We start from the raw sequence: 10,000 nt of genomic DNA on the forward strand, positions 1-10,000 counted from the left end.
ATAAGTCAAAAGTAGTCCCTCTATTTGATGGAAGTCAGAGGAAAAAAGCTGGAAATATGACAAGGTGTTCCGGAGGGAGTCCCTTCAAGAACGCCCCGCTAACCCTAACCCTAATCCCAACCCTAACCCTAACCCTAACCCTAAGTGTCCAGGCGGGTGTCCATTCCAGAAGGCCCACCCGCCTTGGATCACATTCCGGTTAAGAAACATGAAAAAAGTCCCTCTATTGAATGGAAGTCAGCACAAAAAAGCTGAAAATATGACAAAGTGTCAAGGAGGGTGTCGCTTCCAGAAGGCCCGCCCGCCTTGGATCGACACCCGGCTAAGAAACATGAAAAAAGTCCCTCTATTTAATGGAAGTCAGAGGGAAAAAAAGCTGGAATTTTTCTAAGTGTCAAAGTCGGGATTTTTTCTAAGTGTCAACTTTTGGAGTACCAACCCTTCCAAAACAAAGTCGGGATTTTTTCTAAGTGTCAACTTTTGGAGTACCAACCCTTCCAAAACAAAGTCGGGATTTTTTCTAAGTGTCAACTTTTGGAGTACCAACCCTTCCAAAACAAAGTCGGGATTTTTTCTAAGTGTCAACTTTTGGAGTACCAACACTTCCAAAACAAAGTCGGGATTTTTTCTAAGTGTCAACTTTTCGCGTACCAACCCTTCCAAAATAAAGTCGGGATTTTTTCTAAGTGTCAACTTTTAAAAGTCGGGATTTTTTCTAAGTGTCCACTTTTGCTGTACCATGCCCTCCAGGGTCATAGAAGCCCCAGAGTGAGACCTAAACAACCGGGCCGAGTGATGTCATTTGGGGCCCTATTTTGAGTCATTTTGTGGGATTTCGGTGACGCCGAGGAGCGAAGCAGGTGTTCCGGGAGGGGGGTGCCTGTCCATTTAAGAAGGCCGGCTTGCCGTGGATCTACACCCGGGTAGGGAATTCAAAATAGGTCCCTCTATTTGCTGGAAGTCAGCACAAAATATAGCTGTACATTTGCCCAAGGCTCTAAAGAGGGAAAGGCAACTTTAAGCCTGAAAAGGAAAGCGGGGATTTGGAGCCCTCCGGTGGACTTCCGCCGCCGCTGCACCCTTAGCTGGAAGTCAGTGCCAAAAAAAAAAAAAGAAGCTGCGAATAGTGTCCATGTGCCTGTCCCTTTAGGAAAGCCGGCTTGCCGTGGATCTCCACCCGGGTGGGGAATTCCAAATAGGTCCCTCTATTTGATGGAAGTCAGCAACAAAAAGCTGGAATTTTTCTAAGTGTCAAGGAGGGTGTCACTTCCAGAAGGCCCACCATTCTTGGATCGACACCCGGTTAAGAAAAATGAAAAAAGTCCCTCTATTTGATGGAAGTCAGCAACAAAAAGCTGGATTTTTTCTAAGTGTCAAGGAGGGTGTCGCTTCCAGAAGGCCCACCTGCCTTGGATCACCACCCGGTTAAGAAAAATGAAAAAAGTCCCTCTAGTTAATGGAAGTCAGCAACAAAAAGCTGGAATTTTTCTAAGTGTCAAGGAGGGTGTCGCTTCCAGAAGGCCCACCTGCCTTGGATCACCACCCGGTTAAGAAAAATGAAAAAAGTCCCTCTAGTTAATGGAAGTCAGCAACAAAAAGCTGGATTTTTTCTAAGTGTCAAGGAGGGTGTCGCTTCCAGAAGGCCCACCTGCCTTGGATCGACACCCGGTTAAGAAAAATGAAAAAAGTCCCTCTATTTGATGGAAGTCAGCAACAAAAAGCTGGATTTTTTCTAAGTGTCAAGGAGGGTGTCGCTTCCAGAAGGCCCACCTGCCTTGGATCACCACCCGGTTAAGAAAAATGAAAAAAGTCCCTCTAGTTAATGGAAGTCAGCAACAAAAAGCTGGATTTTTTCTAAGTGTCAAGGAGGGTGTCGCTTCCAGAAGGCCCACCTGCCTTGGATCGACACCCGGTTAAGAAAAATGAAAAAAGTCCCTCTATTTGATGGAAGTCAGCAACAAAAAGCTGGATTTTTTCTAAGTGTCAAGGAGGGTGTCGCTTCCAGAAGGCCCACCTGCCTTGGATCACCACCCGGTTAAGAAAAATGAAAAAAGTCCCTCTAGTTAATGGAAGTCAGCAACAAAAAGCTGGAATTTTTCTAAGTGTCAAGGAGGGTGTCGCTTCCAGAAGGCCCACCTGCCTTGGATCGACACCCGGTTAAGAAAAATGAAAAAAGTCCCTCTATTTGATGGAAGTCAGCAACAAAAAGCTGGATTTTTTCTAAGTGTCAAGGAGGGTGTCGCTTCCAGAAGGCCCACCTGCCTTGGATCACCACCCGGTTAAGAAAAATGAAAAAAGTCCCTCTAGTTAATGGAAGTCAGCAACAAAAAGCTGGAATTTTTCTAAGTGTCAAGGAGGGTGTCGCTTCCAGAAGGCCCACCTGCCTTGGATCGACACCCGGTTAAGAAACATGGAAAAAGTCCCTCTATTTGATGGAAGTCAGCAACAAAAAGCTGGATTTTTTCTAAGTGTCAAGGAGGGTGTCGCTTCCAGAAGGCCCACCCGCCTTGGATCGACACCCGGTTAAGAAACATGGAAAAAGTCCCTCTATTTGATGGAAGTCAGCAACAAAAAGCTGGATTTTTTCTAAGTGTAAAAGTTGGGATTTTTTCTAAGTGTCAACTTTTGGTGTACCAACCCTTCCAAAATAAAGTCGGGATTTTTTCTAAGTGTCAACTTTTGGTGTACCAACCCTTCCAAAATAAAGTCGGGATTTTTTCTAAGTGTCAACTTTTGGTGTACCAACCCTTCCAAAATAAAGTCGGGATTTTTTCTAAGTGTCAACTTTTGGTGTACCAACACTTCCAAAATAAAGTGGGGATTTTTTCTAAGTGTCAACTTATATAGTCGGGATTTTTTCTAAGTGTCAACTTATAAAGTGGGGATTTTTTTCCAAGTGTCAACCTGTAAAGTGGGGATTTTTTTCCCAAGTGTCCACTTTTGGTTCACCATGCCTTCCAGAGTCAAAGAAGCCCCCGAGTGAGACCCAAAAAACCGGACCGAGTGATGTCATTTGGGGTCCTATTTTCAGTCATTTTGTGGGATTTCGGTGACGCCGAGGAGGGAAGCAGGTGTCAAGGGACAGGGGGGGTGCCTGTCCCTTTAAGAAGGCCGGCTTGCCGTGGATCTACACCCGGGTAGGGAATTCAAAACAGGTCCCTCTATTTGCTGGAAGTCAGCACAAAAAAGCTGGAAATATGACAGGGGAAAAAAAAAAAGAAGAAGCTGCAATGATGGCAGAGTGTCCATGTGCCTGTCCCTTTAAGAAGGCCGGCTTGCCGTGGATCTCCACCCGGGTGGGGAATTCCAAATAGGTCCCTCTATTTGCTGGAAGTGCCCCCCCAAAAAGCTGTCCATTTCCCCAAGTTTTTAAGGAGGGAAAAGCCACTTTAAGCCTAAAAAGGAAAGCGGGGATTTGGAGCCCTCCGGTGGACTTCCGCCGCCGCTGCACCCTTAGAAGAAAAAGCTGCACTTATGGCAGAGTGTCCATGTGCCTGTGCCTTTAGGAAGGCCGGCTTGCCGTGGTTCTGCACCAGGGTAGGGAATTCAAAATAGGTCCCTCTATCTGCTGGAAGTCAGCACAAAAAAAAGCTGGAAATATGACAGAGTGTCAACTTTTAGTGTAATAGACCTGCGAAAGTCAAAGTCGGGATTTTTTCTAAGTGTCCACTTTTGGTGTACCAACCTTTCCAAAATAAAGTGGGGATTTTTTCTAAGTGTCCACTTTTGGTGTACCAACCTTTCCAAAATAAAGTGGGGATTTTTTCTAAGTGTCAACTTATAAAGTCGGGATTTTTTCTAAGTGTCAACTTATAAAGTGGGGATTTTTTCTAAGTGTCAACTTATAAAGTGGGGATTTTTTCCAAGTGTCAACTTATAAAGTGGGGATTTTTTCCAAGTGTCAACTTATATAGTCGGGATTTTTTTTCAAAGTGTCAACTTGTAAAGTGGGGATTTTTTCCAAGTGTCTACTTTTGGTTCACCATGCCTTCCAGAGTCAAAGAAGCCCCCGAGTGAGACCCAAAGAACCGGACCGAGTGATGTCATTTGGGGCCCTATTTTGAGTCATTTTGTGGGATTTCGGTGACGCCGAGGAGGGAAGCAGGTGTCAAGGGACAGGGGGGTGCCTGTCCCTTTAAGAAGGCCGGCTTGCCGTGGATCTACACCCGGGTAGGGAATTCAAAACAGGTCCCTCTATTTGCTGGAAGTCAGCACGAAAAAAAGCTGGAAATATGACAGAGTGCCCCCCAAAAAAAAAGAAGCTGCAATGATGGCAGAGTGTCCATGTTGCTGTCCCTTTAGGAAGGCCGGCTCGCCGTGGATCTCCACCCGGGTGGGGAATTCCAAATAGGTCCCTCCATTTGCTGGAAGTGCCCCCCCCAAAAGCTGTCCATTTCCCCAAGTTTTTAAGGGAAACAAAAACCAGGGTTGGGGTTGGATGCATCACACTGTAAGTCTCGGCTGCAGCCAGAAGCAAGTATTAAAAAGGTAGACATCAACCATCATTTAAAAAGGGGAAAACAAATCCATTCATCAATAAATCATATCCAAATTAAAAAAAAGAGGCAGCTCAAAAGAGAGGGTGTGTGTCCAGCAGAAAATAGGCATGATAAACAAAGAGGGCTGGGGTTTGGAGGAGGGCAAAATGTCCCGCAGCCGGCCGCCCGAGTTCCGGGATGCCCAGCACGTCCATAACGCACCCCGCAAAGTCAAACTGGAAGTGGAGGGGAAAAAAGCTGGGAAAGAAGTTGAATGTCCTCAAAGTGTTCCAAAATCAGTCCCACGAGTCCCGCAGCTGGCCACCCGAGTCCAGGGAAGCCCGGCACCTCCGTAACAAGGCCCGCAAAGTCACACTGCAAGTGGGGGAGAAAAGCTGGCATAGTAGCCAAAAGTCCTCAAAGTGTTCAAAAATCAGTCCCCCACCAGCCCCGCAGCTGGCCACCCGAGTCCAGGGACGCCCGGCACAGCCGTAACGCACCCCGCAAAGTCAAACTGCAAGTGGGGGAGAAAAGCTGGGGGAAAATCCAAAAGTCCTCAAAGTTTTCAAAATCCGCACCCGGGACTGAGTCCAGCAAGTCCCCCCGGTCCCAAAAATGCCATTTTTTTCAAAAAATACCCAAAAAATGCGGGGGCCGGATTTCGGAACCGGCGTACCGCTTTCGGCCCGCGTGCCCTAGATTGGAGACCGATGTCAAAAATGGACGCCGGTCGGGTATTTTTTTCCTTGGGGTCTATAGAGAGTAAATCCGGAGGAAAATTGGCCTTACGAGCAAAGGGAGGGATTTTAGGGGGCATAACGTCGAGCCGCGTGCCTCCCGGGTCCCGGGGAAGAGAAAGTCCAGAAAACTCATAAAATCATGCCCAGCATGGAGATCCACAAGTCCCGCCGCAGGCCCGAGGCTTCCCGGGTCCCGGGAATGACCAAAAGACACCCAGGAGTGGACCATCGAAAGTGGGAGGGAAATGGAGGGAAAGTCGGGAAAAAGGTCCAAAATGGGTTGAAAATCATATGATCCCACCCAGGGTAGAGTTCCACAAGTCCCGCAGCGAGCTGCACGAGCCGCAGGAACACCGGGAATGACCAAAAGGCACCCAGAAGTGAACCAGCGAAAGTGGGGGAAAAATGGAGGAAAAGGAGGAAAAAGTACCAAATTGTTTAAAAATCCTACCCAGGATGGAGTTCCACAAGTCCCGCAGCGAGCTGCACGAGCCGCAGGAACACCGGGAATGACCAAAAGGCACCCAGAAGTGAACCAGCGAAAGTGGGGGAAAAATGGAGGAAAAGGAGGAAAAAGTACCAAATTGTTTAAAAATCCTACCCAGGATGGAGTTCCACAAGTCCCGCAGCGAGCTGCACGAGCCGCAGGAACACCGGGAATGACCAAAAGGCACCCAGAAGTGAACCAGCGAAAGTGGGGGAAAAATGGAGGAAAAGGAGGAAAAAGTACCAAATTGTTTAAAAATCCTACCCAGGATGGAGTTCCACAAGTCCCGCAGCGAGCTGCACGAGCCGCAGGAACACCGGGAATGACCAAAAGGCACCCAGAAGTGAACCAGCGAAAGTGGGGGAAAAATGGAGGAAAAGGAGGAAAAAGTACCAAATTGTTTAAAAATCCTACCCAGGATGGAGTTCCACGAGTCCCGCAGCGAGCTGCACGAGCCGCAGGAACACCGGGAATGACCAAAAGGCACCCAGAAGTGAACCATCAAAAGTGGGGGACAATTTGAGAAAAAGTTGGAAAAAGGTCCGAAATTGATTAAAAATCCTACCCAGGATGGAGTTCCAGAAGCCCCGCAGCGAGCTGCGCGAGCCGCAGGAACACCGGGAATGACCAAAAGGCACCCAGAAGTGAACCATCAAAAGTGGGGGACAATTTGAGAAAAAGTTGGAAAAAGGTCCGAAATTGATTAAAAATCCTACCCAGGATGGAGTTCCAGAAGCCCCGCAGCGAGCTGCACGAGCCGCAGGAACACCGGGAATGACCAAAAGGCACCCAGAAGTGAACCATCAAAAGTGGGGGACAATTTGAGAAAAAGTTGGAAAAAGGTCCGAAATTGATTAAAAATCCTACCCAGGATGGAGTTCCAGAAGTCCCGCAGCGAGCTGCACGAGCCGCAGGAACACCGGGAATGACCAAAAGGCACCCAGAAGTGAACCATCAAAAGTGGGGGACAATTTGAGAAAAAGTTGGAAAAAGGTCCGAAATTGATTAAAAATCCTACCCAGGATGGAGTTCCAGAAGTCCCGCAGCGAGCTGCACGAGCCGCGGGAACACCGGGAATGACCAAAAGGCACCCAGAAGTGAACCAGCGAAAGTGGGGGACAATTTGAGAAAAAGTTGGAAAAAGGTCCGAAATTGTTTAAAAATCCTACCCAGGATGGAGTTCCAGAAGTCCCGCAGCGAGCTGCACGAGCCGCAGGAACACCGGGAATGACCAAAAGGCACCCAGAAGTGAACCATCAAAAGTGGGGGACAATTTGAGAAAAAGTTGGAAAAAGGTCCGAAATTGTTTAAAAATCCTACCCAGGATGGAGTTCCAGAAGCCCCGCAGCGAGCTGCGCGAGCTCCGGGACCCCCGGGAATGACCAAAAGATACCCAGGAGTGAACCAGCGAAAGTGGGGGACAATTTGAGGAAAAAGTTGGAAAAAGGTCCGAAATTGTTTAAAAATCCTACCCAGGATGGAGTTCCAGAAGTCCCGCAGCGAGCTGCACGAGCCGCAGGAACACCGGGAATGACCAAAAGGCACCCAGAAGTGAACCAGCGAAAGTGGGGGACAATTTGAGAAAAAGTTGGAAAAAGGTCCGAAATTGATTAAAAATCCTACCCAGGATGGAGTTCCAGAAGCCCCGCAGCGAGCTGCGCGAGCCGCAGGAACACCGGGAATGACCAAAAGGCACCCAGAAGTGAACCATCAAAAGTGGGGGACAATTTGAGAAAAAGTTGGAAAAAGGTCCGAAATTGTTTAAAAATCCTACCCAGGATGGAGTTCCAGAAGCCCCGCAGCGAGCTGCACGAGCCGCAGGAACACCGGGAATGACCAAAAGGCACCCAGAAGTGAACCATCAAAAGTGGGGGACAATTTGAGAAAAAGTTGGAAAAAGGTCCGAAATTGATTAAAAATCCTACCCAGGATGGAGTTCCAGAAGTCCCGCAGCGAGCTGCACGAGCCGCAGGAACACCGGGAATGACCAAAAGGCACCCAGAAGTGAACCATCAAAAGTGGGGGACAATTTGAGAAAAAGTTGGAAAAAGGTCCGAAATTGATTAAAAATCCTACCCAGGATGGAGTTCCAGAAGTCCCGCAGCGAGCTGCACGAGCCGCGGGAACACCGGGAATGACCAAAAGGCACCCAGAAGTGAACCAGCGAAAGTGGGGGACAATTTGAGAAAAAGTTGGAAAAAGGTCCGAAATTGTTTAAAAATCCTACCCAGGATGGAGTTCCAGAAGTCCCGCAGCGAGCTGCACGAGCCGCAGGAACACCGGGAATGACCAAAAGGCACCCAGAAGTGAACCATCAAAAGTGGGGGACAATTTGAGAAAAAGTTGGAAAAAGGTCCGAAATTGTTTAAAAATCCTACCCAGGATGGAGTTCCAGAAGCCCCGCAGCGAGCTGCGCGAGCTCCGGGACCCCCGGGAATGACCAAAAGATACCCAGGAGTGAACCAGCGAAAGTGGGGGACAATTTGAGGAAAAAGTTGGAAAAAGGTCCGAAATTGTTTAAAAATCCTACCCAGGATGGAGTTCCAGAAGTCCCGCAGCGAGCTGCACGAGCCGCAGGAACACCGGGAATGACCAAAAGGCACCCAGAAGTGAACCAGCGAAAGTGGGGGACAATTTGAGAAAAAGTTGGAAAAAGGTCCGAAATTGATTAAAAATCCTACCCAGGATGGAGTTCCAGAAGCCCCGCAGCGAGCTGCGCGAGCCGCAGGAACACCGGGAATGACCAAAAGGCACCCAGAAGTGAACCATCAAAAGTGGGGGACAATTTGAGAAAAAGTTGGAAAAAGGTCCGAAATTGTTTAAAAATCCTACCCAGGATGGAGTTCCAGAAGCCCCGCAGCGAGCTGCGCGAGCTCCGGGACCCCCGGGAATGACCAAAAGATACCCAGGAGTGAACCAGCGAAAGTGGGGGACAATTTGAGGAAAAAGTTGGAAAAAGGTCCGAAATTGTTTAAAAATCCTACCCAGGATGGAGTTCCAGAAGTCCCGCAGCGAGCTGCGCGAGCTCCGGGGCCCCCGGGAATGACCAAAAGATACCCAGGAGTGAACCAGCCCAAGTGGGGGACAAATGGAAGAAAAGCCGGGCCAAGTCCAAAAAAGTTGGATTTTTTGCCAAAGTGTCAACATGCGTGATTTTGTCAGAGTGTCCACTTTTGGGATTTTTTCTAAGTCCAACAACGAGAGAGGCCTGGCCTCCAGCCTGTCTAGCCTCTTCCATGAGACACTTAGAAAAAATCCCGTGCAAAAAAAGTGGATTTTTTCTAAGTCCAACAACGAGAGAGGCCTAAGTTCCAGCCTCCTTAGCCTCTTTCTTCCGTGGAGCAAAAGTTGGATTTTTTGCCTAAGTGTCAACATGCGTGATTTTGTCAGAGTGTCCACTTTTGGGATTTTTTCTAAGTCCAACAACGAGAGAGGCCTGGCCTCCAGCCTGTTTAGCCTCTTCCATGTGACACTTAGAAAAAATCCCGTGCAAAAAAAGTGGATTTTTTCTAAGTCCAACAACGAGAGAGGCCTAACTTCCAGCCTCCTTAGCCTCTTTCGTTCACATACTTAGAAAAAAATCCCAGCGCCAAGCCCAATGCATTTCAATGGGATTTATTTTTCGAGCCGGATTTTTTCTAAGTCCAACAACGAGAGAGGCTTGAGTTCTAGCCTACTTTAAGCCTCTTTCGATTTTCCCTGTTTTTACCAGGTCTACCAAAACACCCCCATCACGTTAGTAGGTGCGCCAGGCTTAGACAGGCCGAATTGGCAGGAAATGTGTCCGAGTCAAAGTGAGCTATTTTGGGACTCAAAAGTTGGATTTTCCCCCTCTTTTCGATGGTTCTTTTTTCGAATGGTTCTTCCAGGCTCTGAGGACAGGGGCTCACGCGGACATGCGTGGCCGCCTAGGGGGCGCTATCTCGGACACATTTAGGGACATGGACACCCTGGAAGAACAAACATAAAAATTTTTTCGACCTGATTTCAGACCAGCCTCTTTCTTAAGGACTTCCAGGACTCGAGCGACAGGGGCTCGGTCCTGAGTGCGCGCCCGGCCAGGGGGCGCTATCCCGGACACATTTCGGGACATTTAAACCATGGATGGACAAACATAAAAATTTTTTCGACCTGATTTCAGACCAGCCTCTTTCTTAAGGACTTCCAGGACTCGAGCGACAGGGGCTCGGTCCTGAGTGCGCGCCCGGCCAGGGGGCGCTATCCCGGACACATTTCGGGACATTTAAACCATGGATGGACAAACATAAAAATTGAAAGACCTGATTCGACCCAGC

The sequence above is a fragment of the Nerophis ophidion genome, unplaced genomic scaffold, assembly GCF_033978795.1.
Source record: "Nerophis ophidion isolate RoL-2023_Sa unplaced genomic scaffold, RoL_Noph_v1.0 HiC_scaffold_142, whole genome shotgun sequence".
Taxonomy (NCBI): Eukaryota; Metazoa; Chordata; class Actinopteri; order Syngnathiformes; family Syngnathidae; genus Nerophis; species Nerophis ophidion.